General features: G+C 38.3%; 1 non-coding gene across 1 annotated transcript; it reads left to right on the top strand.

The window, feature by feature from the left end:
• Positions 1-4,522: 4,522 nt before the first annotated feature.
• On the top strand, positions 4,523-4,595 carry trnaa-cgc. Its single transcript has one exon. It is a non-coding gene; the product is annotated as a tRNA-Ala (tRNA).
• The last annotated feature ends 11,583 nt before the right edge of the window (positions 4,596-16,178 follow it).

Below are 16,178 nucleotides of genomic sequence, written 5' to 3'. Positions count from 1 at the left end.
GGCGTGCACTGCAGAAAATCTCTGTCTGAATATCATTTAATTCACATTTAGAGTCGAAACCGGTACTAAGCATGGAAAGATGCAAGTTGAATGATAAATTCCAGGTGTTTCTTAGTCAAATGAGCTCGAAAATAGGTTTAATTTACAGATACAGTTTGTTGCAATACGTTATCAAAATAAGTGGAATTAACTTTAATATATTTTCAAAGAAAAGACTGAATATTCGACTAAAACTATCTTGTTGTGGACACCTGCTGCAGTGTGAAGCGATTAATTTTTTTTTTTAATCGACAGAAAATTAATCACCAACTATTTTGATGACCAATTAATCCTTCAAGTAAATAATAAAATTCAGTGCCAGGTTGTCAAATATGAATATTTGCTAGTTTTCTGTTGCATCAAGCTGAATACATATCTTTTTGAACTGTTGGTTGCAGAAAACAAGACACTTGAAGGCACCATGAACTCTGGGAACTCATGATGGACATGTTTTAGACATTTAATAGGCTAAATGGTTATCTGAAAATGAAACCCTGCTTGCCACAAACAAGTGGTAAAGACTGAAAGGGAAGTCTTACTGCCATTTTCAGCCAAGTGTGCCTCCTTTATTTTACCACACAGAACTTTTTTCACGATATTAGGAGTGAAACCTCCAACAACTGCACCTCTGCTTCCTCTAATGATGGAGCTGCTGTGGTACTGCAGGGAAGGCAACATACCCTCCTTGTGTATTGGAGCCAGACAAGGAATACACGGACCATTGTCCCAGAGGGCCCTCTTTTCATAGTCATGGCCTGAGAGGAGAAAGAAGCTGAGGGGCTGCTCTCTAATAGCTCTATGGGCTGTCTTCCCCAAATGAGGCTCTCACCAAAAGCTTGAAACTCCTCATCAGCACTCATTTATGCAGTATCTGTTGTTGGTTACAGGCAAAGGTCGCTCTTTTTTTTTTTTTTTTTTTACTCTTTAGGATTTGTTGATCAAAATATGCAACTGTGATTTTTCCCGAAGCAACTCAGTGTGCAAGCAAAGCTACACTTATAAAATCATGCAAAATAGATCAAATTATTTATGTCACATGGTTGCCTCTTGGTGATATACTCTCATTCATACTAAAATGTGTTGTTTATGGCACACTGTAGGCATTTTGTATGTGCTAGATGTTAAAGACACTGCAATATTTGTTTATAAAACAGCTGAACTTTATAGTTTTATGGCAGCTGTACATTTATTCAGCACAGTAATCATCATTTAATGCCCTGCTGTAGTACAACTATCAAGCAGTATTCCCTTTTATGAAGTACTCTGTCAATAACAGATCATCATTTATAATCTCATTTTACCTGTGAGACAGTCAGTGGAGGAAGAGGTATTTTATTTTAAGTTAAAGTAGCAGTACTACGCTATAAAAATACTCAATTTCATCACATGTCAAGTTTTTACTAGAATAGAAATAAAGAAATATTGAAGAAAAATGTGCTTACAGTTTGAAGAGTAAAAGATTCATTTAGTGGGATGGCCCTTGTATTTGTAGTGTTACAGTATAAATGTTCTATTATTGGATCAGATGGATGTTTTTCAGCATTTTATTGTTGTAGATGGAAGAGTTTTAGCTAATTCAAGCATACACGGACGTTTACACTGAAATATGTTGCAGATAATGCAGATAGTTGTATCTTGAGGCAGTTCAGTTCAAGGGATTCACACTCAGACTGAACATTTTCATAGACAACACATCAATCAGTCATGACACGTATACATGTCACATATGTACTCTAGATTCAGATCTCAGTTAGCAACACACTGAGTTTGTTTTTTGAAACAGGATAAACTGATGTATGTTTGGATATATTAACATCTGAAAGAATATTTTAGCTAGTGACTGTACCTGATGTGTAAATGTGTTGGAATCAAAAGTACATTTCCCTTTGAAGTCTACTGGAGATCAAGTAAAACGTTTTTAAAAAGTGTACTTAAGTAAAGCAGTTGAGTAATTGTACTTTTTCATTTGGCAGTGGTCATCTCTAGCAAAAGTTTCCCAGTAAATGTATGAGATTACTGTGAGAAAGCGTCTATGCAGTTTTTTCTCCATATAAAGAGCATTCTTCTGCTCTTATTTAGAGCCAGTGCAACAGTTGTAAGCTTTAATTCCTCTATAAAGACTGCATTTTATGACATATGACAGAGAAGTGAGATGTACAGAAATAAAAGCGACAGAGAGCCTGTTCTGTCTCACCTTACAGCTCAGTTCACACATGATTGAATGGAACAAAAGCATGAAGAAACATCGTCATCATTATTATTATTGAGGTGAAAGGGGGATCATTTTCTCACCTGCCCGACACATTTAACAGGCACTGTAATCTCGGCCTTTCCTGTCCACGCACATCCATCGCTAATGAGTTTATGAAGTCATTTACAAAATGACCTGCCTCTGCCACCTTGCTGCTGGGACCGAGGGCCCATTAGCGGGACCTGCTGGGCCTTGGCCCTTACCTTGACTATGAATGGGAGTCCAGTAAAAGGCCAGGTATGCCCTGTCTGGCTCCAATACACATCAGGCTCTGCTGTGGGCTGATATACGTGTCGTTGTGTCTTTTTCCAGCAGCATGAGGAGCCGGATTTGATGCTGCTGAAAAAAAAAAACACACAGCCAAAACTGTACATTTGATGTTAGCTGCAGGTAAAAGTATATGTGGCAAAAAAAGATGCATAATAATGACATTTGTTGAAATAACACAGCCATCTATTCTCACCAACTTAGACTTACCTTGATAACTCAAAGTGATCCTAATGTCTACATAACACTTCATGGTACAACAAAAGGAAACTAAATCTAATAATCTAAAAACATGTCTGGACATGCACACCTGTTTCCAGTCCAATTTTAAACATTTATGTGTCGCTCAATATGAATGCATGTCAAGTATTTTTATTCATAAGGATCAGTTTATGACATTAGATCGCAGACATACAAAATACAGTTTGTCATTTAAAAAAGTTAAATTAATTATAATGAAAGAAAATAAAAAATCTTAGTCTTTGGGGCCAAGTCCAAGTCTTGTCAAAGCAAGTCTTTGCCAGGTCTTTGTCTGCAGACCATCCATGTCCAGACACGTCGATCACTTTTTAGTGCCCCCTGGAAACTGTCTCTGTTGTTTGTTCACTTGCAGCCTTTTCGTATTTGTGCGTTGTCAGACCGGTGAAGATGTTCTCTTTGTTTGCTTGTGTTTCATCTATCTGCATGTGCAGTGTGTTGAGCTTTCAGGACAAACACTGTCTCATTTCATTGAAGTCTTCTGGGACTTGAATATCTTTCCTTTAAAATCTCAAGTTCAGCCTTAATCAGTCAGACGTCCTCATTTTAACTGGGATCCAAGTTGACTCTACAGCTCTGTTAAAAGCAGCCCACACATGAAGATTTAAGCAGTTTATATGACGGGAATGTCATGTGCTGTGGCTGCATGTGAGTCATTTTACTGTACAGGACCACAACTTGAAACTGGGAGACTTTGTGTCCCTCTACCAGTCCTCTGTCCTGTCAGAGCTTTCCAGCCCTGCTCTCTCTCTATAAAATGGGCAACATTAACACACAATCAGCTAAATGGTTAAATGTGAAATGAACTGCCTAATTCCAGCATTGATTCGGCCTCTTTTGCATGTCGCTATGCAGATTCTGTGTGTTTTTCATTTACACGTGTGGCAGAAGGGTGGACCTCCATTCACTGCCGCTCGGTCCTAATAACCATTAGCATCGACACCAGCGTTGTGAAGCGCTACTGTACGAGCTGCTCTCCTCTGGGCTAATAGTGGCCATTCAGGCCAGAAAAACCTCCATCTATTCACAGAAATGACCGTCCATGTCATTACCAACTTAATGAGGGATTAACTCTCTCCCTGAACGGTTTCTGTTGGCTGTCATGATGGTCCCGTCCTGGGAAGCGAGTGTGTATTCGACCTGTCTGACACTCCGTACAGGCCACTGCACCACTGAGCTGAGGAGAAGGACCTGCAGTGAAGTCCTGGTTTATACAGGAAGAAAATAATTCAACAAGATCATTTTTGGCAGCACAATAGCTTTTATTTGGCTCGTAATGGACATTTTAGGAATTTGGTGGAGAAAATCTTCAGTATAGTGCATACAGGGAGACAACACTGAGCAATAACAGTATTTGAATTTGGTATTTTAACTTTATTAGCCACAATTATTAAGTAATCACAGTAACAATATTGGTCTGTCATACAGCCCATCACTTTAAACTTAAATATCTCAACAACAATTTGATGGATTGCCATGAGATTTGGTTCAGACATGCATGTTCCCTTAAGGACGAATTGTAATGACTTAAATGATCTCCTGGCTTTTTGCTGAGCATCTTCATCACATCAAAATCCATTCTGTCTTCTCTTAGTTTAAGACCAAATACCTGCAAAACCAATGACATTACTATCATCAGCTGTATTTATTGTTTAGTGCTTATTAGCAAAGCAAAGTATGGCACTACACTGAATCCAGATGCATCATGGGGGATTAGCTCAAATGGTAGAGCGCTCGCTTCGCATGCGAGAGGTAGCGGGATCAATGCCCGCATCCTCCAATGCATCCCTGATTTACCCTGACTGGGGGGTAAGCATAGCTGTGGCTGTTGACTCATGCTGCACGTTCGAGGCAGATTTGCCTTATTTCAGCCTGATTCTATGCCGTCCCTCAGATGATGGAGTGGATTATTTAAAGTTTAGATGCTGAAGGGCTGTGCAGTGAAGTTTAGATTTAGGTCAGGTGAAGGAAAAATAAAGAGCATTGATCCTTGTTCTTGATGAAGAGCAGGAAGAGTCAAAGTGTTTCTTGTTAAAGGATTAGTTCAACACTTAGGGAAATATGCTTTTTTGCTTATGATGATATGATATAAATGGCATCACCAGTGTATTATTTGATTATTTCTTTCTAATTCATGATCATGTTAATTGACTGTTAAAAAAACCCCACACCACCTGCCTCTGCCTGGAGATTTGTGGTTGTGGCTGCGTGCTTACATCATGCCGCTCTACACCACCCAAACACGTTTTCCGGCAGAAGCCGATTCTTCATCTTCTTCAGTTCGTATTTGTTGAGCTGTCGTCATCATGTGTCACTTTTACTCTTCTGCTTCAGAGCGATGAGACCATGTGACTGGCCGAGAGTATACTGATCAATCACCACACCCTCTGATCTACATTGCACTTCACTCAGCCTTTCTGCACTTTGCTCCATTGCATCCATGTGAAGCTAAACAGCAGGTGTGCCGTATCAGCCGCCTCGTTTCCTTCTATTGGAATCCAACAAACTCTTCTGAACTGTAGCAGACTCTCATGAAGATGTTCTCTTTGGTCGTTTGTGTTGATTTTAGACTTTGCATTACAGCAGCAGAATCTGAGAAAATAACTGCTCTGTTTGGTTTAACCCCTTCTGCCAAGCTACGCTAGCCACGTGCTGAATGTAGTTTCATATTTGCCATGCAGATAAGAGAGTGGTCTCTATCTTATCATTTAGTTCTGAAGAAAGAGAGCAAATAAGCACATTTTTCACAAAATCTCGCACCATTCCTTTAGGTTCAGTGTCATCCAGTGTATTTATGCTGCTTGTTTTTTCTTTTACACTTCTTTTTTTACACTCCTCTGCCTCGGACACACATGAACATTTTTTGGACACAGCATCAATAGCTGCATTCTGAAGCTTAGACTTCTCACCATGAGTTTTTAAACTAAAGTTTGGTGCCTGTCAGACCCAAAACCTTCAATCTAGTGTCAGAAAAAGTAAAAGGCCAGCTCATTCATCCTTTTGTAGAAAGTTTCCTCTTCCTCATGTTGTAAATATCTCATCTTGAAATCCGTCTTTTAGTCTTTTTTGCCGCTGGAGTCCAGGTACCATTGCCACCAGCTACTAGATAAATGCATAAAATGTAAATGTGCTGTAGACATTTCACGTCTTTGCTGATTTGTAAAGCTTCTTTATGAAACCAATCATTGCAGCGTTTTACAGGGGCCCCTTCCCAGGTGCTTTGAGGGCTCTGTGGAGACCCCCCCCCCTCCCCCTTTAATGGAGGTGAGAATTGGCGGGTTGGACTTTAACACTTGACCTCTGTTTACACTTCCTGTGGGTGTCAGGGCTTGTCCATAAAGCGCTGCTTGCAGGCTTCTGCTGCATTGAAAGGAGACAGAGCGGTCGAGCACCCCGGCGCTGAGGGCTGAATGCACTGCTGCTCCTGGGCTGTGATTATTAGGGCAGGCCATTTCCTCTCTTCACATTCTCTGTTTGCTTATATTACTGCCACACTTCCTCGACCCCCCACACGCCTCCTCAGGCCTTTTATAGGAAAATGATGACAAACCTGCATATTCAACCTGACTGTTGTTCTCAGTCTGGCTTGTAATGGGGATTTAATGGCTGTTTTCAGTCAGGAATGGAGAATGTCGTTTCTTTTAAATGACTATGACTCTTGTACTTGTTGTGCGGCTGCAACGAGTGATTACTGTCTTGATTAATCCATGAACCATTTAATCTGTAAAATGTCACAAAACTGTGGAAACCTACCATCACAATTTCCCAGGATGTCTTCAAATATCTTGTCTTGCTTGACCAGCGGCCGTAAAAAAAAAAAGTAAAATCAAAAACCGATTCAGCTCTATTTCTTTGTAATATTTGCCAGACGAATCGTCATCAGTCTCGAAAATCTGTCTCAAAAACACAAAGTTACTGTAAAGTTTCCTTTAATTGTTGTTGGACCTGCACCCAGTTTAACCTTCTCCTTTTTGTCCAGCCACAACCCACACCTCAACAGAATGCACTTTTTATTAGCGAAGACTCGTCTGAGCATTGTTCTGACGCAAGTGCACCAAAAATAAAGGAAACATGGATGACCCTGATTACAGAAAAGTGATCTTTGTTGTCGTAATTTGTTCTTCATACTGCGCCACACATTTTCAGTGGGAGAGATGTCTAGACTGCAGGCAGGCCAGTCTAGTATCCACACTCTCGATGCGAAGCTAGGCTGTTGTAACTCTGCCGAATGTGGCTTTTGTGTCTTACTGGAATAAACAGGAACATCCCTGAAAAAGAAATAATGACTACAGTTACTTCAGATCTCTATCTTACAAATGCAGGATATTAATAGTTTATAATATGTAGTTATTCAAAATGCATGAATTTATCTTAAATGAATACAAATGAAAATATTTAATAATTAAATTTTATACTATTCTAAGTCAAATTTACATTTAAAGTTTACTGTTTGATACATATATAACACGCTACATCTAACACAATATAGAGTCATATGATGTGCTCTGCTGCTGTGATTTCACTTTCAAGACACCTGCAGGCCTCTCAGCTGAGTATACAAATCATAATGTGTTAATGTGATGAGTTATTTATATCCTAGTATGCATAGACTATCATTTAAAGGCGTGTTCTTGTAATGAAGGACCATGTCACCCAGTGCAACAGTGTGTTTTTGGACGACAGTGGAGCTTTATGGCACAGAGGATCTATCACGCTTTTGATACACAGACAGTAATTGTAAATCAATTCATTTTGTTTTTTTGATTTGTTGACAATAGGATAAATATAGCAAACAGCCAGAAGTATTCATGTGGAAAGCCTTTTAAAGAACCAGAAAACCAAAATATGATTGTTGCTGTGTTCAAAATTGATCAAAAGATGCTTTTATTTACATTTGCGTTTGGTCTATAAGCTGTTATTTTATTTTAATGGTTTTCTAATTACCTTATTTTTTGTCTTGTATGCACAGTATCGCTACTAAGTTTTCTTTGCATTGACTCCAGAAAGACAGGCCTGTTTTTAGCCTCCTCTGTGCACTGATGTCGCTTCAGGTTTACAGTCGCCCCACCTTGGTTGCAGTCGATTGTGTCTGTCCATGTAACTTTGAGCTGAACAGAAGAAGGCAGCAGATCAAAGCAGCGGTCTCCCTGGAGAAACACCAAACAAAGACAGATTTTCCAACTGTGTGGACTGTGATGTGGAGGCTGAGGGTTGGGAGCAATAATCAGTGCAGACAGCCCACCTAAAGGCACGTTACACCTCACTTCCCTGTCTTTTAACTCATGCAAAGAGCGAGGGACACTGCAGCTAATTTAGTGTTTTTACAAGAGCTGGCTGAACACTTCAAACAGGACCACACACACATGGGCTGACAGGTAGAGACCAGATCTGCTTAACATCTGCTGCCCTCTGGTGGACAAAAGAGGTTCAAGTGAGGAAAAACCTGAGCAAGGACACTTCCTGACACTCCTGAGGAAGTACTGTTTTAGAAATACTCTGTTACAAGTACAAGTCCCACATTCCAAATCTTACTTCAGTGAAAGTACATTTGCATAAAGATGTACTTAAAGTACCAGAAGTGAGAGAATTTGTTGTGCAGAAATGTGGATTTCAGAATCATTTTCTAGATGTTAATGAATTTCAATTAGCATTAATGTTGCAACTGGTAAAGGTGGAGCTCATTTTGATTACTTTACCTAATGCTGACAGCTTAATCCATAAAAAGAAACAAAAAAAATAGTTTTTGTAATTAACACTGTCAATAAATTAAATGGAATAAAAAGTTCAATAATGGCTTTGGTCAGGGAGTAGAAGTATACAGTGGCATAAAATGGAAATACACAAGTAAAGTACAAACACCTCAAAATGGTGTTAATAAATGACAAAAACAATAACAATAATAAAGTTTCTTAATAGCACTTACGAAATTAATGTTTACAAAGTGCTTTACAAGAAACAAAGACAAAATGCTAGAAAACAACAAGAATATTCAACTGAACAAAATATGAATACGGAAAACTAATATAGTGTGTGTACACATAAATATTGACAAATATGAATATACACTGGCACATATTAGCTAACACACCAATATTTTGCTAGATTTTGTGTTAAAGAACAAGATATCAGCAGGTGTTTGTGGAGTGAAAGTGAAAACCTGAATAGACCTTTTTACCTGCAGACTTTCTGAGCTGTCAGGCGCTGTTAACAGCTGGAATGGAGCCATCATTAATGTCGGCAGTTACTGCTGTGCTCGTCCAGACACGTCAGGACGTCTGCTGTGAAAAAGGTTGGATTCATTTAGGAAGGATAGACAATCAGTTCCCTGATGCGTGCAGCCTGTAAAGATCCAGGTTAGGAAGGATGCTCAACACTCGTCAACAAACACATCAGTCAGCTCCTAAATATCAACACGTCTTTCTCGTGTATTCAGTACAGGACAGTGTTGTGTCTTTCTGTGTGTGAGCTCAAAATGTAGCGCTCATGTTTCATTCAGCATAAACCAATGAGAAACGTTCAGTTCTAGATCGGATTATTTTCATAAAATTCCTCAATATTTGTACTGACAGAGGTGGAATGCAACTAAGTACATTTACTCCAGTACTGTACTTCAGTATAATTTTGATACTTGTACTTTAACTGAGTTCTTTCATTTTATGTTACTTTCTACATTTACTCTACCACAAGTCAGAGGGAAGATTTTTGCTTTTACTCCACTGCATTTATTTGACACTTGTAGTTACTGGTTACTTTTAACATAAAAAACATGGTATGCTTATATGATATGACGCAGTACTATAGCACTAATCTGTGCAGTATTTCCTAATTGGCTCCACATCGATGAACCACAACATTAACATTATCTTACATGTGTTTGTTGGTGATAAAAACAGAAAAATATAATATTTTATAACAATACAACACTGTGAAAGGAGCCATTCAGCATATTGAGTACTTAAGTAACACTCTGAATGCAGGACTTTTAGTTGTAATTGAATATTTCTTTTAGTCTACAGTATTCCTGCTTTTACTTCAGTAAATGATCCGAGTACTTTTCCTTCACAGGGTACAGACTGACTGACTCATGTAGATTTTTTGTGTTTATATTTTTATTATGACATCTTTCAAAATTGTGCTGCTTTAATCTGTTGCTTTCATGTTGCATGTTGCTGCTGTCAGGTCAGAGTGCATGGCTGTCTGCTACAGTGTCGTCCTTGATATGACCAGTAGATGACACTAAAGAAGGGGGTTTAATGCCTAGCAGCTCAGGGGGCAGACAGTATCAGAAGGCTCCTCACATGATTTAAATTGATTGTTCTTAATCACTGAAATAGAATTTTACCTGCACTCTGATTTTTCACAAGCGACTATAAAAATGCCATAACATACAGTTACAAGATGCCATATTTGTTTTGATTCATATTATTTTCTATTGTTTTATTGTTTCTGAATTCTTACCGTTCTTAAACTGGGTTAACTTAAACCAATGGACTGGGTTATTTACTCAAACTAACTTATGGTCATTTTGACTCAGTGCAGTGATGGAAGTACTCAGATCCTTTTTAAAGTAAAAGTATGTAAAGTAAAAAACACAGGACTTGTGAAAAAGTACATTCAGGAAAATGTACTCACTTAATCAAAAGAAAAGTACTCAGAAAGATTTGTTGTACTATAATCTATTATATTGTTATTATTATATTATTATTAACAATGATGAATGAAATAGTTGCCAAATAGTCAAATAAAGCACTTAGCTGCACACTCATTTACCACACCTACAACTACAAAAATGCCTCTTTCTGAACCTAAAATAAAGGTTGTCCTGAGGTGATCACTTTTTAGCCACAGAGTTTAATGTGGATTCTACCTGTTGGACTTGTCAAGTCATTAATCTATTTATTCTGTTGCTGATCTGTATGGAAAAAGCTCCATTGAATAACCATGCACAGCAGTATGTTAGATATGCAGAACAGAGAACTGAAGCACACTTGATGACAAAAAACAATAATGAGTGTCAGTGAGTGACCAGGTGCAGCACAGGTGTGAACAGCATCAGCACTGCCCCATGTGGTCATTATACATTAAGAAATGTGCCACCCTGTCACATTTCAGCCCTTCAGTGACTACCTGAACCAAGTCTGTACAATCCTCTAAATTATGACTGTATTACATTTATAGTTTATATTTTTATACTCCCACACTTAGATTATTAATAGTGTATATTGCTGCACAGTGGTGGAAGACATATTTGGATTCTTTACCTGAGTAAAAGAAACCTGTGAAAAAACTCTACTGCAAGTAAAAGTTCTGCATTTAAAACCTTAAATACAAGTGTGTAAATATTATTACCAAAAAGTGCTTAAAGTATGAAAAGTAAAAGTACTCTGTGCAGTAAAATGTTCCTGTCAGTGTTTCTCTATTATATTTGATGTTTGTGGATTAATATTCCTGCTGCATTAATGTGCATGTTGCATTTTACTGCTGTAGATGTTTCAGGTTGAGCTCATTTCATCAACTTTTTACTTACTTACTGTTGGTTAGTTTAATCTAGAGCGATGCATCATATTCTATAAGATCATCATATGTTTATAGCGCGGCTGTCCTGTGAGGACCACGTATCTCTAAAAAGTTTCTCGAGCTCAGAAAAATTGCCTGTTTTTCAGCTTTTTTTCCAGCTTTTTAAAGAGTTTATTTAGCTTAAGAAGGAGGAGAATTCAGTTTATCACTAACATTCACCACATTTGGAGATACATGGCTTTCTGGATGAGAATCAAAATACAAAAAGTACAATATTTGCCCCTGATAAAATAGAAATACTCACAAAAAGTACATCAAATGTTTGCTTAAATACAGTTCTTGAATAAATGTACTTGATTTCCACGCTTGCTGTATGTCTATAATGCTTCGTCAGCTTGCTCCTAATGAGCTACATTATTCGTCTAATAACTACAAATAATTACATTTGCATAAGCTTACTCTCTAATCTGATTCTTCCCTCCAGCTCAGGGTTCTTATCTCCAGAAACAAAAGAAGAAAAAAAAAGTGGCAGCTGTTGCCACCATTTTTGTAGTCCAGAATTTGTGGTAGTTGTAGTAATATTTCTGGTCCGACCTAAAACGCAGTCCCACAATCTTGCAGCAGGTGGCACCATGCTATAGATAAACCATCAAGTCTCTAATGAAGCTGCCATCACATAAATCACATGTGTGGATAGTATACAGTCTGTGATCTGGATGAATTACTGGTGAAAAGCCTCAAAATGAATTTATGAATTAATGTAAGGAAAGAATGACTGTTATTAAAGACCCTTCAGTGAAGAAAATGTTCCTTTCGGACGTATTAAGTGTTTGAAGATGATTCTGATTTTGAGTGAATTTATTTTACCTTTGTTGAGCTCCTCTAAAGATGCTTAAAGGACAATGAGGTGGTGCCGTATTTACATGGCTGTACTGTGGTCTCACTGTGAAATACGTAACGATGAGGTTGTATTTTGATGTTAGCTAACTCAGTGAACGAGAGCAGGCGTAATGCCCACAGGAAACGTCCTCTTAGGATCTCAAACACTCTGTTGTGGGACTCTTTTACAAAGTAGCTGGGAAACATAAAATGATACCTCAACAGGATGTTTAACCCCTGCAGGGAGGAAAGGCTCCACATTCACTCCAGCTTTGATTAAGATTCAGTCAGTTGGCACATTAAAGTCGAGTGCAGCTAATTGTCGAGTATATGAACACTTAATAACGTTACCTTTGATACTTGTTGAACTTATCAACTTTTAATCCGTGCCCTCTTCCATGATTAATAACTCTCTGTCTGATCCTTTTTCAAATGAGGCCCCAACTCTGCGTCTGACAGATGGACAGCCCAACTGCTGCCAACTGCTTTCCATGCAATATTAAAGATGGATCTGACACACACACACACACACACATACACACACACACGTGCCCGTCACTCTTATTAGCAGTCGCACAAAGGGAGAGTCTCACTGCATTACAGGGTTTTTTCCCTGAACAGGAAGTCAATCTTTACTATTAGTTCATCAGCAAGACGGTGACACAAAAGTCATTTACATAAGAAAAGCAGGGAGGTTTAATAGAGAGAGAAGGAATCAGTCAGTGTAGGACACATTAAACTGCACCCCTGCACAGCAAACACGAAACTAACCAGGAAATATTTCCCTATTGTTCAAATATATTTCAAACAAACAGGCAAAAGGCTCAATTTTCTTGATTTTTCTCAATGTGTAGTATACAGGCGGATCTTCATTTCATAGTTATGATTTCATTAGTTTGTAATCACCTAAAAATGAGAATCGTTGTGTTTTTGTTACTTTCAAATGAGCTCTTATATCTACAAATATATATATATATATTATATCTGCATCAGTCATTTATTAACTATTCATGCACCCGTTGAAAATGCTTCATAGTGTGGTCTTAACTTGCTTACTTATGTATTTATTATTGTTTTACTGTCCCTTGGATCATGCTCTTATGTTTTCTTAGCATGCTCTTAACAGGTCTTATATTGGCATTTTTAGTGATATCTAATGACTTTTATTTATTTTATTTATTTATTTTAGTCTTTTAACCATGATCAGTGATGATCAGCTGCTGGGAGTACCAGTCAATGTCTGCTGTTAATCTGTCTTCCGTATGCGTCCTGTGTTTTTAAATGTTGTGCATAATGTTTGAGATGCCCTCTCCAGACTGCAAAACAAATCTACCTATGGGTATCAATAAAGTTACCTTGAACCTTGAACCTTAGTGTTAGAATTGCTGACAAATCCATGAACACCGTAACAATGTCCTTGTATTGGCTGACAGTTACATAATAATGTGTTTATATGCCATATTCATGGTGTTAAACTAAACAGTTGCCAGAAGAGGAAGTTTGTTGTATTGTTTCAAAGTAAAAATGTAACTATCACAGTTATTTACCTTTAGAAATATGCTGAAGTTTGAGGAGCTCCTGGTCACAAAGGTGTAAATGATGGCGATCTAAGCACACAGGCTGCATTGATAAAGATCAGCTCATTAAAGGCTCTAACCGGTCGAGTGTATTCACACACAAATTCTCATGAAGAGGTTGTGTTTTTTTTAGTTTGGAGCAGGAATCAACAGACAGACACTTAACAAGCTACTCAGCACAAACACACCAAACCCTGTTTCACGTTCATAAATGTGCAGCAAAGGGAGCAGAGCAGGGAGTCTTCTGCACATTCAGAGAGATGAGATGTCGACGTCTTTGAAAAGGTGACAGCTTCTCGCTAACAGCTCAACCCCTGAGGCAATGTGCAGAGCTTAAAGCACACTGTCTTATTCGGTATAATGTGATATGTGCGTACACGCTGACATTGTTGCTCTAAACTGGATCAAAAGTATTTTCTGAGTGCTACAAAAACTAGAAATCCTCTGGATTCAGAAAATAAATGTCGAGTCAAATTGATGATGCTTATGTTGCCCAATAATACCACACTGAAAAAATACCCCATCAGCACAAGTCCTGCACTGACGAGTATGTAAGTATAATCAGGAAACTACATAAGAATCAAACATAAAAGTACTCAATGCAGAACAAAAGGTGAGTTTTATACTATTATATATTATATCACTAGATTTTATTACTAGATTTTTATTATTTTATTACTATTTATTATTACTTTTTTATTATTTTATTACTCTGCGTTAATGTGAGTGTGGTCGGTTGAACTATATTATATAATGCTGCAACTACTGATAATGTCTTTATGGATTAATCTGCTGATTATGTCCGCCATGAATTCACATAAAGTTTGGTTTGTTAAACTGCAGAAAACAACAGGAAATACTGCCACAGCTACACAGAGCCCAAAGTGACAGCTTTGTGCTGCTTTTCTGTTAAAATTATTGAAATAAATACAAAATAACCCATCAAATCTTCATATTTGAGAAGCTAGAACCATTAAATATTCTGCATTTTTGCATGAAAAATTATTAATATGATAGTTGTTCCTGGACTCTGTGACTAAAACTGACTTTTAATGTTTAAATCAGGTTGCACAGAATTTCTCTCCTGGAATCAACAAAGTTTAATTGTTTTGTCTTGTTTGACCCCAGTGATGATCTATATCTATTACTCCTTCATAAGACACAGGCAGTAGATCATTGCAACTCGTGTAAGCAACCATTTCTTTAGTCTTTTTAGGGCTGAGTATGAAGAGTTTCAGCAGATTTACAGCACAGATACTTTTTTTGATGTCTTACTTTGAGAGATTGACGTTTTTTCTGCAAAAGTACGTCATTTAATAGAAGAAGACACTTTTCAAATGTTAAATGTTGTCAAAATGCAAGCACACAAGCACTTTGTCATGCCGGCTTTTGGTACCTGACAGGTTTCACTAGCCGACTTGGTGCTGTGTCACGTGTTGGTTAGAGCACCCAGCTATGGTAGTTCTTGATGCTTCTGAATCATCACCATATGATATGAAAATGTACTCAAAGCCTTGTCAGGACGCGTCACTGCAAAATTCAAGATTCAAGATTGCCTTTATTGTCATTGAGCATTGACATGTCAACGAAATTTGCATTGCAACTTGGGACAGGGAAAACAAGAAAGATAATAAAATAAAATAGAGATAATAGAATAAAATCAACTAACATGCAGTAAAAATATGCGGAAATGCAATAAAAATCTATCAGAAATAAAAATATACTCAGACAATAAAAATATACTAAAGCAATAAAATATACCATGGACTCTATAAACCTCCTCCTTCCTTCCTCTAACCCCCACATTCATCCTCCACGGCCTCCCGTCTTCGTCCCCTCCTCATCTTTTGTCTGTCTTTCCCTCCAGAATTCCTGGCCAGAGGCTCGAGCCTTCTCCCTCTGTGTTGTTGTCCATCTGTCGACTGCCGGGCCTCCTCCACGAGCAGATGTGTACTCCTTCTTCCTCGACCTGAGCCTGGAGGTGTGTGTGTGTGTGTGTGTGTGTGTGTGTGTATGTGTGTGTGGCGGGGGGTTGGTTGACCGGTGGAGGGGTGACCTATACCAAAGGAGAGTCAGCTTTGACACTAGCGGAGACAATTAGATGGAACAATGGTATGAATGAACACCAGGGAGGCGGTGGGGGGGCTGCCTGACCGTCTCCATGCATACGTACCTTCAGTCCTCTGTGAAAGGAGTGTGGAGACATTTAGAAGGAAAAGTCTGTGTGGTTACATATTAAACGTGTAGAGAAGCACAACGCAGCTTCAGGACATCCGTGAGAAGATGATCATTTCTGGTCATCATCTGTGCATGTTTTCAAATCCATAAGGTTTGTTTGTTTGCACTACAAACTTGACCCAGATCCACCACAAAAACTGGACTGAAACTCA

Source organism: Chelmon rostratus, chromosome 15, assembly GCF_017976325.1.
Source record: "Chelmon rostratus isolate fCheRos1 chromosome 15, fCheRos1.pri, whole genome shotgun sequence".
NCBI classification, from domain to species: domain Eukaryota; kingdom Metazoa; phylum Chordata; class Actinopteri; order Chaetodontiformes; family Chaetodontidae; genus Chelmon; species Chelmon rostratus.
The sequence above is the reverse complement of the archived record's forward strand: the minus strand, read 5'-3'. Positions and strand labels throughout refer to the sequence as shown.